This window comes from Triticum dicoccoides, chromosome 6B (assembly GCF_002162155.2).
Source record: "Triticum dicoccoides isolate Atlit2015 ecotype Zavitan chromosome 6B, WEW_v2.0, whole genome shotgun sequence".
NCBI lineage: Eukaryota > Viridiplantae > Streptophyta > Magnoliopsida > Poales > Poaceae > Triticum > Triticum dicoccoides.
In genome coordinates, this window is record NC_041391.1 from 661,255,937 (window position 1) to 661,278,668 (window position 22,732).

At 50.9% G+C, this 22,732-nt stretch overlaps 1 pseudogene; it reads right to left on the bottom strand.

Annotated features, from left to right (window-relative positions):
- LOC119321412 overlaps positions 1-22,732 on the bottom strand; it is a 49,915-nt pseudogene that overhangs the window by 7,073 nt on the left and 20,110 nt on the right.

A 22,732-nucleotide genomic window follows, 5' to 3' on the forward strand; every position in this document is an offset into this window, starting at 1 on the left:
GCCGGCCAGCTCCTCGGTTTCCTTGTCTCCGAACGCGGCATAGAGTGCAATCCTGTGAAGATCAAGGCCATTGAGAGGATGGAAGCACCCAGACGACTGTTAGATGTGCAGAAGTTCACCGGCTGTTTGGCATCGATCAGCCGATTCATCAGTCGGCTGGGCGAGAAGGCTCTCCCCCTGTATCAGCTCATGAAGAAGACCACCTTCTTTGAGTGGACCCCCAAGGCGGACGAGGCTTTTCTCCAACTAAAAAAGATATTGACTACTCCCCCTGTGCTGGCGGCTCCGACTTCCAAAGAGCCCATGCTCCTATACATTGCCGCCACCAGCCGAGTAGTCAGCACAGTCATTATAGTCGAGCGCAAGGAGGAAGGCAAGGCGCTACCTGTCCAGAGACCGGTATATTACTTGAGCGAGGTACTGTCGACCTCCAAGCAGAACTACCCCCGTTACCAGAAGATGTGCTACGGCGTGCATTTTGCCGCCAAGAAATTGAAGCCTTACTTCCAGGAGCATCCAATCACCATGGTCTGCACAGCTCCACTGGCCGAGATCATCGGAAGCCGAGATGCTTCTGGCCGAGTGGCCAAAAGGGCCATTGACCTGCCTCCCTACACCATCTACTACGAGCCCCGCACCACCATCAAGTCACAAGCACTGGCCGACTTCCTCGTCGACTGGGCCGAGACCCAGTATTTGCCGCCAGCGCCCGACTCCACCCATTGGCGGATGCACTTTGACGGCTCCAAGATGCGCACCGGCTTGGGAGCCGGCGTCGTCCTCACTTCCCCCAAGGGCGACAAGCTCAGATACGCGCTGCAGATCCACTTCACCGCCTCCTACAACGTGGCCGAGTACGAGGCGCTCATCCACGGGCTCCGGCTTGCCAAAGAACTCGGCATTCGCCGGATCCTGTGTTATGGCGACTCTGACTTAGTGGTCCCACAATCATCTGGCGATTGGGACGCCAAGGATACAAATATGGCGAGCTATCGTTTCCTCGTCCAGCAACTCAGCGGATACTTCGAGGGGTGCGAGTTCCTTCACGTGCCAAGGAACGACAACGACCAAGCAGACGCCTTGGCACGGATCAGCTCCACCCGCCAGGCAATACCATCTGGTGTCGCCCTCCGGCGCCTCCTCAAGCCTTCTATCAAGCCGTCACCCGAATCAGATTCAATCTATGTGCCGGCTCCGCCTAAGGATGACGGATCTGACTCCAAGAAACATACAGTCGAAGCCGGCCCAGGGACATCAGAACCCGGCCCGGGGACTGCAGTAGCAAGATCGAAGACTCCAGAACTCGGCCCGGGGACTGCTCCAGTCGGCCCCGGGACTTTGTCAAATTAGCAAGCGGCTGCAGACTCCAACCCGCCGCCTCCCAGCACGGCCGCCCTTATCCAAGTCGCACTAGTGGCAGTTGAAGAAATAGCAGCACCTTCATGGGCCCAGGCCATCCTCAGATTCTTAGTAAACAGAGAGCTGCCAACTAATGAAATCTTGGCTCGGCAAGTGCAGCGCCGAGCAGCAGCCTACACCATAGTCAACAGAGAGCTGGTCAGGCGCAGCGTTACTAGTGTCTTCCAACGCTGCGTCGAGCCAGAACAAGGCCAAGCAATCCTCAGAGACATCCATGAAGGCGAGTGCGGTCACCACGCGGCCTCCAGGGCACTTGTCGCCAAAGCCTTCCGGCACGGTTTCTTCTGGCCAACCGCTCTGGAAGAGGCCAAAGAGTTAGTCCAAAAGTGCAAGGGGTGCCAGATTTTCCATTCCAAGCCACATCAGCCGGCTTCCGCACACAAGACTATCCCCATCGCATGGCCCTTTGCAGTCTGGGGCCTGGATATGGTGGGACCATTCAAGACGGCACGAGGTGGCTTGACTCACCTACTTATCGCAGTGGACAAGTTCACCAAGTGGGTGGAGGTGAAACCCATCAAAAAGTTGAATGGTCCGACTGCAGTGACCTTCATCGCTGACATCACAACTCGGTACGGCATCCCACACAGCATCATCACCGACAATGGCATGAATTTTGCCAAAGGCGCCTTGGCCCGTTTCTGCGTGACACAGGGCATCCGACTGGACTTAGCGTCCCTTGCCCATCCGCAGTCAAACGGCCAGGTGGAGCGAGCGAACGGCCTCATCTTGTCCGGCATCAAGCCTCGACTCGTCGTACCGTTGGAGCGATCTGCCGGCTGTTGGCTTGAGGAGCTGTCAGCCATCCTCTGGAGTCTGCGCACGACTCCAAACAAGTCAACCGGCTTCACACCCTTCTTCCTCATCTATGGCGCCGAAGCCGTCATCCCAACGGACATAGAATTCGACTCCCCACAAGTCACCATGTACACCGAGGAAGAAGCAGAAGAAGCACGTCAAGACGGCGTCGATCTGCTGGAAGAAGGCCGGCTGTTGGCACTTAGCCGGTCCAGCATCTACCAGCAGAGCCTGCGTCGATACTACAACAGGAAGGTCAGGCCAAGATCTTTCCAAGAAGGCGACCTTGTGCTCCGGCTGATCCAGCGAGCAGCCGGCCAGCACAAGCTGTCGGCACCTTGGGAAGGCCCCTTCATCATCAGCAAGGTGCTAGGGAACGACGCCTACTATCTGATCGACGCTCAAAAGCCCCGAGTGCGCAAGAGGGACGACTCCGGCAAAGAGACAGAGCGCCCGTGGAATGCAAATCTTCTTCGAAGATTTTACAGTTGGTGCAGTATGTATCACACTACCCCTTTGTATTAAAGTACTAAGACTTTGGGCCCCCCGAGACGAGCTCGGGGATTGCCCTTTTTGTTATCTGTACGATAAGAATTATGCCTTCGAGTACATTACTTTCATTGCAAGCCGCTTGGCACCGGGCCAGACTAGTCGGCCTGGGGACTCGCCGCCTTGCGCTATGAGAAGCTTCCCGCAGTCAGACAAGTAGTGTGCGGTGCCCAATCCGCCTCCTGGCAAAGCCGCAGCTCGCGGAGCGACTGTGAGGCAGGCAGGAGTGAGGAAGAACGGGCGGCCACACGAAAAATGGCTAAGGACCTAAAGCACGAACATAGCGTAAGACGGCCTCCAGCATTTCTGAAGCGGAAAACCGACTCATGAGTAGCCGGCTCGCCGTCTTTATTAGCCTCTATTAAGGATGGCCGACTCTTGGGTAGTCGGCATGTCACTTTCTATCTGACTCGCTAAAAGAAACTCTAAACGGCCAAGTACTTGCCTTCCCGAAGTAGCCAAGCACTTGACCCAGCGACAGTCCGCAGAGCGGCTGCCCGACTGGCAAGGCAGCGACTAAAGGAAGGCGGCAAAGGGAAAAGCCTAAAGAGCAGTAAGCAAGGAAAGACGGAAAGCAGATTAATATTTACATAGGCCCTTGGCTGAATCTTCGAATAGAAGTTCAAGATACACCCCGCAGGTGGAATTGTTCGAATCTAACAAAGTTTTCAAAAGATTACTAAGACAGACAAACAGAGGCGAAAAAAGCAGCCTAGGAGGCGGCATATGGGATTGGAGGATCGGAGGAGATGGCGGTGTCAGGCGCCGGGGCAGTCGGCTGGGCGGTCTCGGTTTGATCGCCTCCGGCGGCAGTCGCCTTCTCTTGACGCGGCTCGTTGCTGGAGGCACGGTCGAGCTGAGGTTGGCCGCCTGCTCCGTCCTCTGGCACCTCCGCCTCGCCTTCGGCCTCCGCCTCGTCCTCCTCCTCGGTGCTGGAGTCGATCACCTCCGCCGAGTCCTCGCCATACTCCGGGTGCATCCCGAACCACTCGGCCGGCACTTCCTCGCCGCCTTCAGTCCGCTCGGGCACGAAGATGCTGGTGTCCGTGTACTCGGCGATGGCCGCCGCACGCTCGATAAGGGCGCCCTCCATGGCCTCCAGCTCGGCCTGGGCTTCTGACCGGAATGCGGCCAGACGGTCCAGGTCCAGCCCTGGATACCATGCCTTGACGAACTCCAAGGCCCGGCGCGCTCCGGCCCGGGCCGAGGAGCCCTTCCAGGCCTCAAGATGGCCGACAGCGACTTCCAGCCAGTTGGCGGTCCGACTGGCGGTGCGCAGAGCCAGCATATCCGGCCACAAAGCGGCAACCGCCTGGGCGCCGGCACGCTGAAGCCGGCGCATCTGCCGGTGGGCCGGACGAAGACGGGCTTCAATGCTCAGGAGCTATTCATCAACGGTTCGGGGGGGCATTGGCGGCGATCTCCTCACCATTTGCCCTTCGCGCCTCACGAGCAGCCTCGATGGCCAGAGGGACCGCCTGCGAGTGACCAGTGAAGAAGTCTGCCCAAACAAAAAAGAAGCAAGCCGAAAAATCAGAAGTCGGCCTGGCACATAGTCGGAAGCCCGAAGAAACAAAAGAAACGTACCATCCACAATATCCTCGATCTCGTGGAAGCCGGAGGTCAGCATCGCCTCCCTGTCAGTCCAGGAGGAGCGCTCGCTCTCGAACTCGGCCAGGAGAGCGGCTTCCTTCTTCTCGGCCCTGTCCTGTGCCTTCTTGAGCAGCTCCTTCTGCTCGGCCAGCTGCGCCGCCAGCAGGTCGCGCTCCGTGGCAAGCCTGCCACACTCCTCCTCCTTGGCGCGACGGGCGGTATTGGCCTCGCCCAGCTGCTCCTGAAGAGCGGCGTTGGCTCCTGAAAAACGAAAGAGGAAACAAATGAGTCTTCAGCAAAGAAGATCGCCGGGAAGATCCGGCCCGACTGCTCAGCAGTCGGCCCGAATATCGGGGACTACAGCCCGTGGGTGTGCCAGCGCGCCCCCGCGAAGAAGAAGAACTCACTCCGGCTTTCCGACAAGTCGGCAGCCCGCTTGCTCAACTCCTCAACATTGTGGTTGAAGGCAGTGGCGCGGAGGTTGTGATACTCCTGCAATAAGTCATTGAAGACGAAGTTAGTGTTTGGAACTCGCCAGAGGGAGTTCCGAACCGCCTGCTCAGCAGCCGGCCCGGAACTCGGGGACTACACCCAGTGGGTGCGCTGGCGCGCCCCCACAGAGAAAAACAAGAATCAAGAAGGAAAAGAAACTTACTCGGACGGCCGTTCGCGCGGCCAGGTGCGCTCTGGTGCAGGCTTGAGGGGCGTCGCCTTCGGCCCGCAACTTCGCCTGGACTTCCAGGAGCAATTGATTTAGTGGCCCAGTGCCGCCTCCGCGCACCCACCCGATGGGCGCGGCGCTTGTGGCCTCGATGTCTAAGACTGCCGAGCTGGCAGCGCCGGTCTCCCGAGGTCGCGGCACCGAGGTCGCCCTCTCAAGACGGCGGCGCGCCGGCGAGGCAACTTGGAGAAGCAGCCGTGCCTCGGCCTCGTCCATGGCTTGCGGCTTCGACGGACCCACCGGCTGTTTGCTGTGCGGTCTCCCAGACGGCGGTGGAGGCGGCGGTGGCGGCACGAGAGTGTCCGACATGGAGGCCTCGCCGCTCTCCTTCTCCACGACGGGGTTCTCGATGCCGGCTTCCCCGGTCTGCCCCGTGAGCTCCGGAGGCGGCGGTGCAGACGATAGTGGGGGGACGAGCATCGCCGATCGGCGACGCGCGGCCTCCTCGGCACGCCTTCTCGCCGCAAGGGCGGCTTCGGCATCATCCAGCTTCTTCTGGGCGGAGGCGGCCGCCCTGTCGGCCTCCGTCTTCTCCAGACGTTCGGCCTCCTCCTCCTCGCGCTTCTCCCGCGCATTCCGCTCCGTCGCCTGCCGGAGGTCGGCGGCGGGGTCGGGCCGCCGAGTATTGGCGGACGTCTCTGCCGACCCCATGATGGAGCGGACGGCGACTCTCTCAAGGGAAAGAGGGGCCCTGAAGAAGAGTGGAGGGAATATATAACAAAAAGATTCGGACAAGATTCAACAAGGGAAAATAAAAAAAGCATAAAGACTCACGCAGAGACTAGCGGCGGCTTTCTCACTTCCCTTCGGAAGCGGTTGGCCTTCGCGGCCGCCTCCTCTCGTCTGGTCGCGGCGGCCTCCCCCTTGAACTTCTTTAATTTGCCGCCAGGCGCACTCGGCCCGGCGTGACGCCTCTTCGCACCGCCTTGGCCGGCCAGGCCGGCGGAGGAGCCGGCGCCCGATGGGCCGATCCTCAGCTGGTGGCGCGGAGCGACTTCGCCTTCGGCGTCGTCGTCAGGCCAGTCGGCGAAGGTGCCCGAGGGCCTGAAGTCGCCTTCTGCTCCTCCTCCCCCGCCTTCGGCGTCGGCTTCCATCGCCGCCGCCCCCAAGTCGGGGTCGTCGATGTTGCTCTCCGCGCGGTCGGGAACATACTCGCGGGGCTGTCTCGTGGCGCCGGCGGCAGGCTGCATAAGAGGATTCTAGTTTAGAAGAAGCCAATAAGAGTCAGAAGCCGGAGTCGGCTGCAAAAAAAGACAAAACGATAGGGGGACGCAACTTACTACTGGTGGAGGGTTGTCGCGCGAGTATGGCTCCTTGCCAAACTGCCAGTCCTCCACGAACTCGCAGTGCGCGACATAATTCACCATATTTGCCACCTCCTTGCGGGGCATCTCCTTGGTGCTCATCCGACTTGGGTCTCGGAGGCCACTCATCTGACAGATCAGGTGAGGCCGGCCTTGGAGCGGGAGAACTCGGTGCGCCACGAAGGCGGCCAGCAAGTCGGCCCCGACGAGTCCCTCCAACTGCGTCAAGACTCGGAGTCGCGCTATGGCGGTGGCTCCGGCGGGAGTCAGCGTCTTGACTCGGTGGGACCAGCTGGGGAGCCTCCCAGTCAGGGGAGCGGCGTTGTAAGGCGGCAAGTTGACCCAGTCGCCGTCGGAGGCGAGGTTCTTCACGTAGAAGTACGAGCGCTGCCACATCTTCACCGACTTGATCAGCGTGATGGGAGGAAAGGGGTTGTCGGCCTTCGAGCACCTCATCGCGATGAAGGCGCCGCACTGAGCCGGCACGCCGGCGATGTGCGTGCCAAGCTTAGAAGAGAAGAATTCTCCCCACAGCTCGATGGTGGGGAGAACGCCGAGGAAACCTTCACACAGAGTGGCGAAGGCGGAGAGCAACACCACTGTGTTCGAAGTGAGGTGGTGCGGCTGAAGACTGTGGAACTCCAAGAACGAGCGGAAGAAGCCGCTCGCCGGCAGCCCCAGGCCGCGCATGAGGTGCGAGCGGAAGATGACCCGCTCGCCCTCTTCTGGCGCCGGCCGGATTTCCCCCTCCGGCGCGGCGCGGGCGCGCACGAGGTCCGCGCTGGGGAGACAGCATGTCTGACGAAGGAACTCGATGTGTTCTTCTTCTACCTCCGAGCCGTCTCATACGCCGGAGTGCACGGCGGGGGCCGCGGCGGAGGAAGAGCTCATCGCCGCGGGATGGTGTGCTCTTGCTCAAACGGCGGAAGCAGGAGGGAGAGAAAGTAAGATGAGGCGGGGGAGCGGGGAAGAAGGGCGTGCGAGCTGTGCCGCTCCGCTTCCCCCCGCCTACTTATAGCCCTGCGGGCTGAGAAGCCGAGGGGGTGGGCGTGGGATTAACTGCGCACGATGCCCCACGCCGCCCCACGATTTACCCCACGAAGTTACTGCGCGCAGTAACGACGTGGGAAAACCAACCGTCCACGGCCGCAACGGATTCGTTCATATGCCGAGGCGCGGTAGTGGCAGGCCCCGCCTGACGGCCCGTCCCGTCGCGCGCGTGGGCAGGCAGACTGTTCTCCCCATGTGGCATCATGCGATAGGACCGCCCTGATGGCAGCGGGGAAGCGTATCAGGCACGCCGCCTGGTTTCCCGCCGCAACTTTAGAGCTGCGGCTACTCATTAAAACCTCCGACTTTCGACAGTCGGCCCAAGGGAAGACGGCAGCCGAGTCCCAGAGTCTGCACTTTGAAGATTGAAACTGTTGAAACCCCACAATGCAGCGACCGCAGGGCTTCACCAGCTTCGGAAACTACTGTCGGAGTAATGGGCCACAGGTAGGCTAACCCGAGCCCCAGGACATTTCAAGACATCGGGGCAGGCCGCGCCCCTCAGGCCGAGTCCCAGGAGCGACTCCAAAATATGCCAAGTCCCAGACGGCGACTCCCAGATAAGCTGACTCCAAGCTGGCGACCTCCAGAGAGACCGACTATGGAGAGTCGGCCCAAAACTCCTCCCTCATCTCGAAGTACGACGCGGGGTACGGTCACGGCATGGCTGTTCCCCCCTGCTTACGAAGGGCCGGCATGGCTACAGTGAGCCGTATCGCTGGAAGATCTCCGGCGAGATGCGGCACTGTTGCCATGCCTGCCCTGACCTCAGCCACAGTGCGCAGTACACTGTGCCCACGACGCCGGCCTGTACGACCCGAAGGCGGCGGGGCCGCCTGTCAGTGGGTGGGCCGAAGGCGGCCTGGGCAACCCGAAGATGGGCCTGTGGGAGTCGGCCTCCCTGGAGTCAGCCGACTCCTCCCAGGGCCCCACGAGCCATTAACCAGATAAGATGGGGAATGGCGACAGTGATCGCCCGATAGACGACGGCACTGTTGCCACGACCCGATGACCGAGCCTGCGTCATCAGGAGTGCCGCTACAGTATCAAGCCTATCCACGGGACCCGCCAGTCGGCGGGCCCCAGAAGCCGGCGGGAAGGACGGCGGCCTGAGAGACAGACGGCTGGGACCCGCGCCCAGCCGGATTACTATTGTACCCCCAGGGGGTAGGCCTATATAAACCCCTCAGGGCACCCATGCAAAGGGTTCGGACCTAAATAGAGATAGACCAGATAGCACGGGGAGGAGAGAGCTAGCCCTGCCCTCTCCTACCTCCCGAAACAGCTCCAGGAGCACCATTGTAGCCACTTTGCTTTAGTGATCATGCGGAGACCCCGCAGAGCAGCAGTAGGGGTGTTATCTCCTAGGAGAGCCCTGAAGCTGGGTAAGTTCCGCCGGCGTGCATGTCTTCGCCTCATCCCGCTTCCAGGCACCGGCGACGTTCTACTCGCTCCCACCATGATAAGCCATCCTTTGGCATATGTCGTACCCAACCCCCGACAGGACTTGAGAGAGTATTTGTTCTACCTTTAGCTCCTCGTTGGGTTCGACACTCTTACTTATCGAAAGAGGCTACAACTATCCCGTATACTTGCGGGTTATCAATACCTTTTTCTGGCGCAGTTGCCAGGGAGTCATAGCGTGGGGTGAATATTCTCGTGTGTGCTTGTTTGCTTTATCACTAAGTAATTTTTATTTGCTGCTCTTAGTGGTTCTCTATCTTTATTTATGGATATGGAACACGAAATACCAAAAATATTAGGTGTACTTGCTACTCATGGAGATGGGGAACCTCCTAAAACCCTCGATGCTCGTTATGTTCAAGATATTATGTACTACTTTGATAATCCTGAGAAAACCCCATTCAATTATGTTATGGGAGACACGTTGGATCAACGTGAATACTTTAGGGATTATTGCTTGACCCAAAAAGGGAAACTATTATGGGATCAAATTTCTATGTTGCGTTGGTATGCTCGTCAACTATGCTTGATACATGATTATACTTGTTGCTCTAGGATGAAGGCTCCACACCTTCCCTTTTCATGCAAATTCAATGATAATGAAACCTTAGCTTCTTATGCGAATGGTAGATATGATTACTATGATGTGGAACAAATAGAAGAATTCGTTGCTTTTATGGGTGCTTATGAGATTGAATCTTTGTTTAAAGAGTTTGATGATTTTGATGATGCAGTTTATAGACCTAAAAATTTTGTTATACTTAGATGTTGCTATAAAAATTATGAATACAATTACAGTATTAATGCATTTATTGAGATAGTCTCCGCTGTCCAAGAAGAGACTAATATTTTGTAGGAAGCTATGGAAGAAGAAATTGATGAAACTATGAGCTCATTGGATGAAAAGTATGATGAGGAGAGCGAAGAACAAAAGGAGGAAGAACGGATTGATCACCCGTGCCCACCTTCTAATGAGAGTAACTCTTCAACTCATACATTGTTTAATTCCCCTTCGTCCTTACCGAAGGATGATTGCTATGATCCCATTGATTCTCTTGAAATATCCCTTTTTGATGATGCTTGCTATGCTTGTGGCCAAGATGCCAATATGAATTATGCTTATGGAGATGAACTTGCTATAGTTCCTTATGTTAAACATGAAATTTTTGCTATTCCACCCACACATGATAGTCCTATTATCTTTTTGAATTCTCCCTACTACACTATATCGGAGAAGTGTGTGCTTATTAAGGATTATATTGATGGGTTGCCTTTTACCGTTGCACATGATAATTTTGATAGATATAATATGCATGTGCTTGCTGCTCCTACTTGCAATTATTATGATAGAGGAACTACATCTCCGCCTCTTTATGTTTCCAACACGATAGAATTGCAAGAATCTGCATATACTATGCATTGGCCTTTACTATGTGTGCATGAATCGTTCTTTTATGACATGCCGAAGCATAGGAAGAGGGTTAGACTTTGTCATTACATGATATATGTTACTTTGTGCTCACTACTAAATTACAAATCATTGTTAATTAAAATTGGCTTTGATATACCTTGGGATCCGGGTGGATTCATTACTTGAGCACTAAATGCCTAGCTTAATGGCTTTAAATAAAGCGCTGCCAGGGAGACAACCCAGAAGTTTTAGAGAGTCATTTGTTTCTGTTGAGTGTTTTTATATAGTTTAAAAACAAAAAATAAATAAATAGGGGAACCCTAAAACTTTTCAAAAAGGAAAGTGAAAGTGAGAAAGACAAGCATTGTTGAAGTGGGAGCTAGCCTTGAACTTTGTTCATGCTCACGGAAACTTTGTGAATCTTGACTACAGAAACTTTTCATCAAAAATAATTATCCCCTTGTATAATTCCATTGTATTATAAAAATAATGTGCCAAGGTTTGCCTTTAGGATGTTTACAATGCTTGTTGGTTTGTACGGCGCAGGACAGAAACTTTGGCTGTAGTGCGCGATTTTACATTTTCAACTGGAACGTAAAATGGTTCTGATTTCTTTTGAACTGTCTTTATGTACAAAGTTTTTATTGTTCCTAATTTTGGTAGAATTTTTGGGGTACCATAAGTATGGTGAATGTTCAGATTTCTACAGAGTGTTCTGTTTTTGACAGATTCTGTTTTTGATGCATAGTTTGCTTGTTTTGATGAATCTATCAATTTATATCAGTGGATTAAGCCATGAAAAAGTTTTGTTATAGTAGACACAATGCAAAAACAAAATATGAATTGGTTTGCAACAGTACTTAGAGTAGTTATTTGCTTTATTATACTAATGGATCTTACCGAGTTTTCTGTTGAAGTTTTGTGTGGATGAAGTGTCTAATCGAGGATGTCTCGATATGAGGAAAAGGAAGAGAGGCAAGAGCTCAAGCTTGGAGATGCCCGAGGCACCCCAAGTAAATATTCAAGGAGACTCAAGTGTCTAAGTTTGGGGATGCCTCGGAAGGCATCCCCTCTTTCTTCAACAAGTATTGGTATGTCTTCATATTCGTTTCGTTCATGCGATATGTGCAAGTCTTGGAGCGTATTTTGCATTTAGTTTTCACTTCTCTTTTATGCACCATGCTGGTATTAGATAGTCCTTGGTTGATTTATAGAATTCTCATTGTGCTTCACTTAAATCTTTTGAGTATGGCTTTATAGAATGCTTCATATGCTTCACTTATATCATTTAAAGTTTGGATTGCCTGTTTCTCTTCACATAGAAAACAGCCATTTGTAGAATGCTCTTTTGCTTCACTTATATTTGTTAGAGCGTGGGCATATCTTTTGTAGAAAGAATTAAACTCTCTTGCTTCACTTATATCTATTTAGAGAGATGACAGGAATTGGGCATTCACATGGTTAGTCACAAAATCCTACATAAACTTGTAGATCATTGAATATGATATTTTTTATTCCTTGCAATAGTTTTGCGATATAAAGATGGTGATGTTAGAGTCATGCTAGTGGGTGGTTGTGGATTGTAGAGACACTTGTGTTGAGGTTTGCAAGTCCCGTAGCATGCACGTATGGTAACCGTTGTGTGACAAATTTGAAGCATGGGGTGTTTCTTTGATTGCCTTCCTTATGAGTGGCGGTCGGGGATGAGCGATGGTCTTTTACTACCAATCTATCCCTCTAGGGGCATGCGTAGTAGTACTTTGCTTAGAGGGCTAATAAACTTTTGCAATAAGTATATGAGTTCTTTATAACTAATGTGAGTCCATGGATTATCGTATCACCATGTTCTTCATATAGTGAGTCTCTTATGTTGTCACTTTCATATACTAGTGGGAATTTTCATTATAGAACTTGGCTTGTATATTCCAACGATGGGCTTCCTCAAATGCCCTAGGTCTTCATGAGCAAGCAAGTTGGATGCACACCCACTTAGTTTTCAGTTTGAGCTTTCATACACTTATAGCTCTAGTGCATTTGTTGCATGGCAATCCCTACTCCTCGCATTGACATCAATTGATGGGCATCTCCATAGCCCGTTGATTAGCCGTGTCAATGTGAGACTTTCCCCTTTTTTGTCTTCTCCGTATAACCTCCATCATTATATTCTAATCCACCTATAGTGCTATATCCATGGCTTGCGCTCATGTATTGCGTGAGGGTTGAAAAAGCTGAAGCGCGTTAAAAAGTATAAACCAATTGCTCGGCTTGTCGTCGGGGTTGTGCATGATGGGGGCATTTTGTGTGACGAAAATGAAGCATGGCCAAACTATATGATTTTGTAGGGATAAGCTTGCCTTGGCCTTGTTGTTTTGAAAAGACATGATTGCTTTATTGGTATGCTTGAAGTATTATTGTTTTTATGTCAAATGATAGATTATTTCTTTGAATCACTCGTGTCTTAATATTCATGCCATGATTAGACATATGATCAAAATTATGCTAGGTAGCATTCCACATCAAAAATTATCTTTTTTTATCATTTACGTACTCGAGGACGAGCAAGAATTAAGCTTGGGGATGCTGATACGTCTTCGTTGTATCTATATTTTTTTATTGTTCCATGCCAATATTCTTCAACTTTCATATACTTTTGGCAACGTTTTATACTATTTTTGGGACTAACATATTGATCCAGTGCCCAGTGCCAGTTCCTGTTTGTTGCATGTTTTAGGTTTCGCAGAAACCCAATATCAAACAGAATCCAAACGGGATAAAAACGGATGGAGAATTATTTTGGAATATTTGGGATTTTCCGGAGGAAGAATCAACGCGGAACGGTGCCCGAGGTGGCCAGGAGATAGGGGGCGCGCCCACCCCCCTGGGCGTGCCTGGCACTCTCCAGGGCCACCCATAAGGCGGTTGACGCTCTTCTTTTGCCGCAAGAAAGCTATTTTTACGAGAAAAATCTGGGCAGAAGATTCACCCCAATCGGAGTTACGGATCTCCGGATATAAAAGAAATGGTGAAGGGGAAGGATCTGGGAACGCAGAAACAGAGAGATAGATCCAATCTCGGAGGGGCTTTTGCCCCTCCCACGCCATGGGAGCCAAGGACTAGAGGGGAAACCCTTCTCCCATCTAGGGAGAAGGTCAAGGAAGAAGAAGAAGAAGAAGGGGGCTCTCTCCCCCTTGCTTCCGGTGGCGCCGGAACGCCGTCGGGGGCCATCATCATCACCGCGATCTTCACCAACACCTCCGCCCTCTTCACCAACATCTTCATCACCTTCCCCCATCTATATCCAGCGGTACACTCTCCCGCAACCCGTTGTACCCTCTACTTGAACATGGTGCTTTATGCTTCATATTATTATCCAATGATGTGTTGCCATCCTATGATGTCTGAGTAGATTTTCGTTGTCCTATCTCTGATTGATGAATTGCTATGATTTGTTTGAGTTGCATGTTTTATTATCGGTGATGTCCTATGGTGCTCTCTGTGTCGCGCAAGCGTGAGGGATTCCCTCTATAGGGTTTGCAATATGTTCATGATTTGCTTATGGTGGATGGCGTGAGTGATAGAAGCACAGACCCTAGTAAGTAGGTTGTTTGCGTATGGGATAAAGGGGACTTGATAAGTTAATGCTATGGTTGGGTTTTACCTTAATGATCTTTTGTAGTTGCGGATGCTTGCTAGAGTTCCAATCATAAGTGCATATGATCCAAGAAGAGAAAGTATGTTAGCTTATGCCTCTCCCTCAAATAGAATTGCAATAGTGATTACCGGTCTAGTAACATAATCAATTGCTTAGGGACAATTTCACAACTCCTACCACCACTTTTCCACACTCGCTATATTTACTTTATTGTTTTTATTTATCTAAACAGCCCCTACTTTTTATTTACGTGTTCTTTATTATCTTGCAAACCTATCCTATCACACCTACAAAGTACTTCTAGTTTCATACTTGTTCTAGGTAAAGCGAACGTCAAGCGTGCGTAGAGTCGTATCAGTGGCCGATAGGACTTGAGAGAGTATTTGTTCTACCTTTAGCTCCTCATTGGGTTCGACACTCTTACTTATCGAAAGAGGCTACAACTATCCCGTATACTTCCGGGTTATCACAGGCCGTGATAGCCCCAACTGCAGCGACCCTATCAGGTCTAATACCGCACCTCAGCATCCTTCAGAAAAGTTCCAAAGCCTCCGAAGGCTCGCCACACCTGACATACCTGTCTACAACAATGCTCCACGAGATCGCATTCCTCTCAGGCATCTCATCAAATAGCGCCCTTGCCTCGTCCATCCTCCCCTGCCTAGCATATCCATCGATCATCGAATTCCAGCACACCAGATCCCTCTCAGGCATTTGATCAAACAGCTCACACGCACTGTCCACACCTCCAGACTGCTTCTCGTAGGCATCAATCATGGCGGCCCAGGAGAACGCGTCCCAATGCGGCATTTCGTTGAACAGCTCCACCTCGCCGCACCAAACGTACCCCGCCACCATAGAGTTCCACAAAACAAGATCCCGCGCGCCGTCATCAAACACCCTCCGCTCGGAGCGGCAGTCGCTGCTCCTGCAGTAGAAGCTAATCAGCTCATTCCCTCATGAACAGGTCGCGATCCAGACCCCTCCTCACGGCCTCGACGTGCACCAGCAGCCCGACCCTGCAGCCTGGCGCGCAGCCACACGCCTTGAGCATGACGGGGAAGGTGTAGGTGTCGGGGTCCACCACGCCACGGCGCATGCGCGCGAAGTAGGCGAGGGCTCGCGGGGGCGTGGAGGCGGATGCAGGTGTTCCAGGGGAAGGCCTAGCCGGAGGCGGTCCCCGGGAGGCGGGCGAAGATGGCGTCGGCGTGGGCCGCCACGAAGGCGGACGCGAGCGCGAGGAGGAGGAGGTTGGAGAGGTGGAGCGGGGAGGCGACGAGGTGGCCGGAGGTGAGGAGGAGGGCGTGGCACTGCAGCGCGTGCGAGGCGGAGCCGCAAGCGCGGAGGTGGGAGAGGAGGATCGAGAGCGCGAGCGGAGGCGGCAGGGAACAAGACTTGGCGATCGAGTTTGAAATTCTATGTCATGGCGTTTTTGCAAGAAAAACCCCGGATCGACTAGTATTCACCCTAGGATCGACCAGGTGGCGGTCAAAGCCGAGCTGGCGGCCGCTGACTCGGCCAAGTCAGTGAATACGTAGACGAAATCATACATACAAACCAAAGTGAACCCTGTGCGCAAGTATATGGACCGTAGTTCGGGTATTTTGAAGTAGTGGTACTAAAGTGTCACCCGGCCCAAGTTGCGTGACCTACAGTGAATTTTTCTCTTTATTTTATCCTCTGTTTTCTTCGCTTGTGTCCTGAGGGCCCCAAGCAATAGAACCGCTCTGGGCAACAGTAGTACCGCTTATACCCGATAGTACCGTTGTCCAGTTCCGTGTGTACTACCACTGCTTCTAGGGACTTGACTTTTCGTGTCGGTTTTGCACGACAGTGGAACGATAGTACGAGCGGTAGTACCGCCCGCTACCGCTCCACTTTTGCTTCCTTATGGACCCTTTGTGCTCGCAACAGTGGTAGGGCGGTAGTGGGTGCACGGCACTATGGCTTATAAGTTGTTGTACCGCTCATGAGCGGTAGTACCGCTATTGCGGTATTGTCACTCTCCATGTTCCCGCTCTGCCTCCATAGGCCCCTGAGCTGCAACCCTAATGGTACTAACTCTAGGGCGAGTGGTAGTGCCGCTCCGGCGGCACTACCGTCTCGTGGCTCCTCGCCATTGCACTGCTCTGTGGGTACTATCGTCCGGGTGGTAGTACCGCTCTTCGTAACAGTAGTACAGCTTATGCACGGGCTGAGCACATAATGGTTGGATTTAGGAGTTCCTATAAAAGGGGGTCTTCTTCCCCAATGAACCGTATCCTTCTACCTCGTATTATTTCCCCATTGTTGACCTTCTTCGAGCTTGCTAACTCTCAATCCCTCCATGGATTCTTGCTAGTTTTTTAGGGAAAAGAGAGACGAGATCTAGATCTAAGTTTTCACCAATCACTTTCTCCTCTATGTGAGGGGAACCCCTTGGATCTAGATCTTGGAGTTCTTTGTGTTCTCTTCTTGTTCCTCCTCTCATGTTATTCCATAGATTTCGTTGATTTGTGGGATTTGAGTGTGAGGGACTTGGGCACTCTGTGTGCCCTCCCATTGCATTTGTTGCATCGGTTCGAGTTTTGCACGGTGATACGTGGAAGTGAAAGTTGAGAAGTTTATTACTCTTGGATGTTTGGGCATCCTAGTGCTTGTTCCTCTTGGGTGTTTTCGTGCACAAGACGATTGGTGCGTTCGGAGCTCAATCATTGTGGTGTAAAGCTCCGGGCAAGCGTTGGAGTCTCGAATTAGGTTGTGGAGATTGCCTCGAGAAATTTGTACGGGCTTCGATGACCGCCCCCAAGGGTTGCCAAAGTGTACGAGTTCGGTGACTACCCCCAAGGGTTGCCATTTGTGCGGGTTTGGTGACCGCCCTCAAGGGTCCCTTATTGGAATCACGACCTCTTGCATTGTGCGAGGGCGTGAGGAGATTACGGTGGCCCTAGTGGCTTCTTTGGGAGCATTGTGCCTTCGCACCGCTCCAAACGGAGATTAGCATACGCAAGGGTGTGAACTTCGGGATACATCATCATCTCCGTGTGCCCCGATTATCTCTTACCCGAGCTCTTTACTTATGCACTTTACTTTGTGATAGCCCTAGTGTTTCATGTTATATATCTTGCTATCACTTAATTGTTTATCTTACTTAGCATAAGTTGTTGGTGCACATAGGTGAGCCTAGTTGTTTTAGGTTTTGTGCTTGACAAATTAAACACTAGTTTTATTCTGTATTTGTTCAAGTCTAAATTGTAATTATTTTAAAGCATATGTTCACCCCCCCCCCTCCCCCTCTAGGCGATATCCACAATCTTTCATTACTGATAGACTAGGATAAATGCATATGGTATTGGTACAAGCAACACATTGTTTTCCAAAATGCAACCTGACTACAAGGTGTTTGTTACTTGGAACATGATCGAGTTGACTAGTCTTGGAGCCAATCTTACTCTCACGTGAACCAATTGGAAAGGTTATCATTATGGTAATAGATGATGTCAGGGGGATCTCTACAAAATATAGTTGATTCGCAAAGTGACATATATGGTAGAATATGTTTGTCAATTGTTGTCATCATTATGAAGGCTAGGCTAGTCTATTTCTTGGTGCATTACTCATTAAAAACTACAGAGAAGCTCCATGAATTATCTTGGGTTTATCAAAGCAACATGTAAGCCGGTTGCTTTGTAATGGGTACAAATAGGGGAATTTCCTAAAATAGGAAAATGATACTTTCCCAGCTTAAATGGAGTAGAGAATTTTTCTGGATTGACAATGTGGGCACAAAGAACATGTTCACAAATTTCTAAAATTTTGGAGGCAAGGAAATACTCTTTGAATTTCTTGACGCAATAATGGCTATAAAAGGAATATTTAATATACAAAAATAATGCATAATGAAATTTCAATATTTTTGTATAAGTGCGCTTCACATCCGTCATAGATGCTATGATAATGATTTGAGAATCATAGGGGAAAAGGAAAATAAGTTACCTTCGTAATCAATGGAAACGAAATAAGGGTTTTCACATGGTGGCATTTGGGTTTTAGAGATAAACTTTAAGAAATTTTCTTGTGATCAAAATGGTCTTTGATAAAGTTGATGCTTCCAAGGGAGAGAGGATGCCAATTTAGCAAGTTCACTCTTATCCATAGAAAATCTAAGAAAATGAATGCACTCAAAAATAGAAAGGCGGGGTAGATTCACACGCCAAATTTCACAAACTGATGTTTGGTATGTAACATTACTATGGAGCATGATGTGTAATATTCTAATTTCCATCAAAATCTTAAAAAAATCTATCATTATAGAAGTACTTTTACCTCTATTTTTTGGCCAAAATTTGGACAAAATTCAAATGTAGTCAATATTCACCCAAATTCAATGAAATTTATATGAAATAGTTTGAATTTTTTTGAAACATTTTAGATGTTTTGTCGAAACCTAGAAAAATCTTGAGACCCCAAACTAAAACAGTAATGACGAGCACAAAATACACCTCGTTTTGCGTGGATGGTTTTAACTTTGATGCTTCGTATCAGGTTTGGTTAATATCTTATACATTTGGACATAATTAAGTATTTCAAGAGACTATGGTTAACAAAGAACTTGGGATATCACATATTCTCTCAAATATAATTATTCATAAAACACACAATGTAACACTCCTAGCAAGTCCAAGTTATAGTAATGCACAAGTAATGTTGTGATGCACTAACTATTCATTGCGGCCACCACTACTCCTCCAAACAAAAGAAGCCAAGGGTTCGAGTGCCTCCCATCATTCCCGACGCCGATCCACCTTGTCTCTAAAGGACCTAAGGTCATGGAGGCGCGGTGAACCTTTGCCTTTGCCAGCGAAAGGGATCCTCCTCCATTCTTAGGTCTTTATTGTAGTTCGTTTAGGGTTTGTGGCCTCCTCGTGAAGGCTAGACGACAGTGGCTCTCTGAAGATGAAATAAGATTCTTTGCGTGTTGACAAATGTCGATTTGCTAATGCCGTTTTAGTAATAAACATTAAGATGTGTTAATTAACTACATGATGTCCCTGTAATAAAAAAACTAAAGGTTGTGCTAAATCCAATCCTAACACTCGCCTAGGTCACCACTTCGCTCCCTCCCGTCCAGGAAAAAGAGACGAGGGAGGCGACCAACTCTTCCCACACTCTGTCGGCGAGGCCGTGGGTTCTCTTGCCCTCCGATCGTCATTCCAGCGACAGATGGGTGAGGGAACACCGGCTCTCTGCCTCAGCTGTAGTTAGGGTTAAGTTTAATGTGTTCTACAACTACGTTTGGATGGCAGTGACGCCGACGTTTGGAATAAAAATTCCGCGATCTTAGCCCCCATCTCTGTGATGTCCTTGGTGATGATACCAAGGGATCTATGGGAACATAATTGCATTGTTTCCTTTGTGTGAAGGATCTGGTGGTGTTTTGTTGTGTCTATGGTGTATCTCATCTCGTGTGATGCCTTTTTCGTTTGGGGTAAGATGAAGGTCTGAAAACAAGGTTGGGGGCTTGGGTGTTGGTTCTGGCGTTTTTCCTCGACGACATCAATGGCATGCAGCGGATCTGGGTTTCGAGGAGCACAAGGATGATTTCCGGTCGATCCGCCAGAGCGACAATGACCTTGCCGGAGGCAGGCCTCTTCTTCGGCTCATAAAGCCTTTATGGTCGATGGTGTTTCTTCGTCTCTGAAGACGGCATGAGGCAAGGATGGCAGTTATGGAAATTTGCATCAGTGGAGTTTGCTTGCAAATGTTTCTGGACATGTGTCTCTCTTTTTTTTTCTCTTGTGGTTTTCGCGAATTCGTGTTGTAATTTGACATATGTTTGATGGTATGTGAAATTAGTCGAGCAAACACTCGCCAAGCTAATAGAAACAGGCCATCTGGGAAATGCCCCTTGGTTCGATACACCATCCTGTCACATGGATTGATCACAACTTCTCCTCGCTGCAACGCAATGCAGGAACATGACCAGGAGGAGAAGGTAGCATAGTGGTTTTTGAGTTCGTGGCATGTGGTAGAAACTGGATCGATCGGGAAGGTGCACTGTAACGTATACGGAGTACTGTATGTAGCAAGCCGAATAAATATGATGAGACGCACCGGTCAAACCTGATGGAATACGCACGCTTCGTGGGGCACACGTGGTATGCACGGCAAGCGAGCGTTACAGCGGTCACGCGCAAAAGAAATGGCCGTCGGCAAGAGCGGCCGGAGACGGACGCGATCGGCGGTGTGTGACCCATCACTGCGTCGACCGGAAACGGCAGCCGCTGCCACCCACCGAAACGAGTACTACCTCGTTTGCACGGCACGACGCGGTAGCAGCAGCCTGACGTGCCTGGGCTAGGCTAGCTCGTCGGCTGGGGACGCCCGGCGACGTACGGATGGCGGGCCCGGCTCGCACGTGACGGCCCGTACGACGCGCCATGGGACCTGCATGTTTTCGTCCCTCTCTCCCGTTCGCCTTTCCTTGGAGGTCGACCGTGGACGACGGCGGCTGATTTTACTGGATTCTATTTTCACCAGTACTACAACGTACTCTATGTGCAAGAACGCCCAACCACATCACTGCGGCGGCCTGCGGGTGTGCACATTGACATGGGAACGGGACCGTGGTGCGTAGCAGCCGGATACACGGAGCAGAAATGGGCAAAGGCAGGCTGGACTCGCGCATGGGATCTTATCCATTGGCCTATCTCGGCTTCTTTTTTTTTTTTGTAGCCAGGAGCCTAGCATGCACCGTGGGACCGCCAGAAGGAGAAACGCAAAGATGGACGTGAGTATGGTCGGGATGGGACAGTCGGATGGGGATGACCCACGTTATCCTCTAGGGCTGGGACCCGCCTTCCGTTGCGCGCAATCCCACCGGTGCCGCGGTGGCTACAGCTAATCTCACAGTATAGTACCCACCACTCATAACTCCTGTGGCCGCCTGTACGATTTGCTCCCACAAAAACCGATCGACAGCGAGATGGACCGAACGGCACGAGAATGAATGAATGTAGCTGATAGCCATTGTCTTCACTTTAACTTGGTACGTACTCCCTCTGTTTCTTTTTACTTCGCATATAAGACTTGATCAAAGTCAAATTACACAAAGTTTGACCAAATTTATATAAAAAAATATGAACATCTACAATACTAAAACCATATAGTATGAAAATACGTTTCATGGTGCATCTGATAATATTGAATTCATATTGTGAATGTTTATATTTTTTAATATAAAGTTAGTCAAACTCTACAAAGCTTGACTTCGACCAAACCTTATATACGGACTAAAAAGAAACAGATGGAATACCTCCATCGTACCACCTAGCAGCAGTACGGCTCATTGGATCTGCATATATGTTGATAGCCATGCTGTACCTTCAGCGGTTAACAATGCCGAATAGTAGTACGGCGAAATGTACATATGTTCATGGGCAGAGCAAACAACATTGATAGGCTGGCAAGAAAAAAAAAAGGAAGAGGTGGATGTTGAGAGTCTTCACCAGAAAGTGAAGCACGAGATCTGCGAAAGGCGTATCCTAACAGCGGATAAGGTAATCAAACGGAGCATGCATGGAGCAGTACTGACTTTTGTTTGAGGGATAATATAAACTGTCGGTCGTACTTTAGCGTCTTCTTTGGCCAGCTAGGTAGGGACCGACCCCTGCATTTTATAGTTTAGTGCAGCTTTGGTGATCGAATTAGGTAACGAGGAGAAAACTTAATCTGGTTGCAGCTCAACAGTAATGTCACGGTGGGTCCCCGGGCCGGGCTTCTTGCCCGCGACGTGAGGCAGCGTTTGGCATATTTAACAGGCCCAGCAAATCTCGACAGAGATCCAGCAAGGTTCAGTCGGTCTTACACGCCGCTAATTAACAACTAGCGTCTCGTAAACGCGGGGATTACCTTAGCTAGCGAATGCAAGTTGCTAGTACCTAGTAGCTAGGATCAGCATTGTCAGCATAAGTCTACCGGCTACCACCCACGTTACGTGAGTGTGCATTTTCCTCTCGAGTCTCGAGAATAGTATACGTAGCTCCATCGATCACTTCTCGAATACTTCAATGCTTGTTTTACACGGCGACGGAAGAATTCACCAGAAGAAGACTATGGTAGTAAGAGCAAACTCCAGCCGCGCCTTCAACAGACCCTTCAGGGCGACTTTTTGACGTCGGCGTCGAAAAAAGCTCCAGTCGCGCCCCCAGGACACTGAAATCCGCCGGCACGGCCCGTTTTTTAGCCCGGCGATCCCAGGCCGAACCCAGTGCGCATGGGGGCGCTCGCGGGCTCCGACGGAAGGGGAAAACACGCCTGGGTCACACCGTCAGGCAAAAAGTCAAGGAAATCGTCTAGATTCGCCCCCACCCCCGTGCGCTCGGCCACCAACCCTACCGACCCCGGCGCCGCCCACCGCCCAGCACCGCTAGATAGGCCATTCCCCGCCGGAAAGGAGAGAAGGTTTCGCCGCGGCAATCCACTAGTGCAGAACCGGGCAATAGCACCGGTTCGTAAGGCCCTTTAGTGCCGGTTCCATAACCGGCACTAAAGTGTGGGCACTAAAGCCCCCCCCCCCTTTAGTACCGGTTCAGCATGAACATGTGGTAAAGGGCAACCACGTGGCACGAGCCAGCTCCGGGGGCCTGGAGCCCTTTAGTACCGGTTGGTAATACCAACCGGTACTATAAGGTTTGGGGGGTTTTTAGTTTTATGATTTTTTTTCATTTAATTTTGTGTTTCCATTTTAATTCTTTTTCGTTTGCTAGTATTTTACGATACTACACATTGTA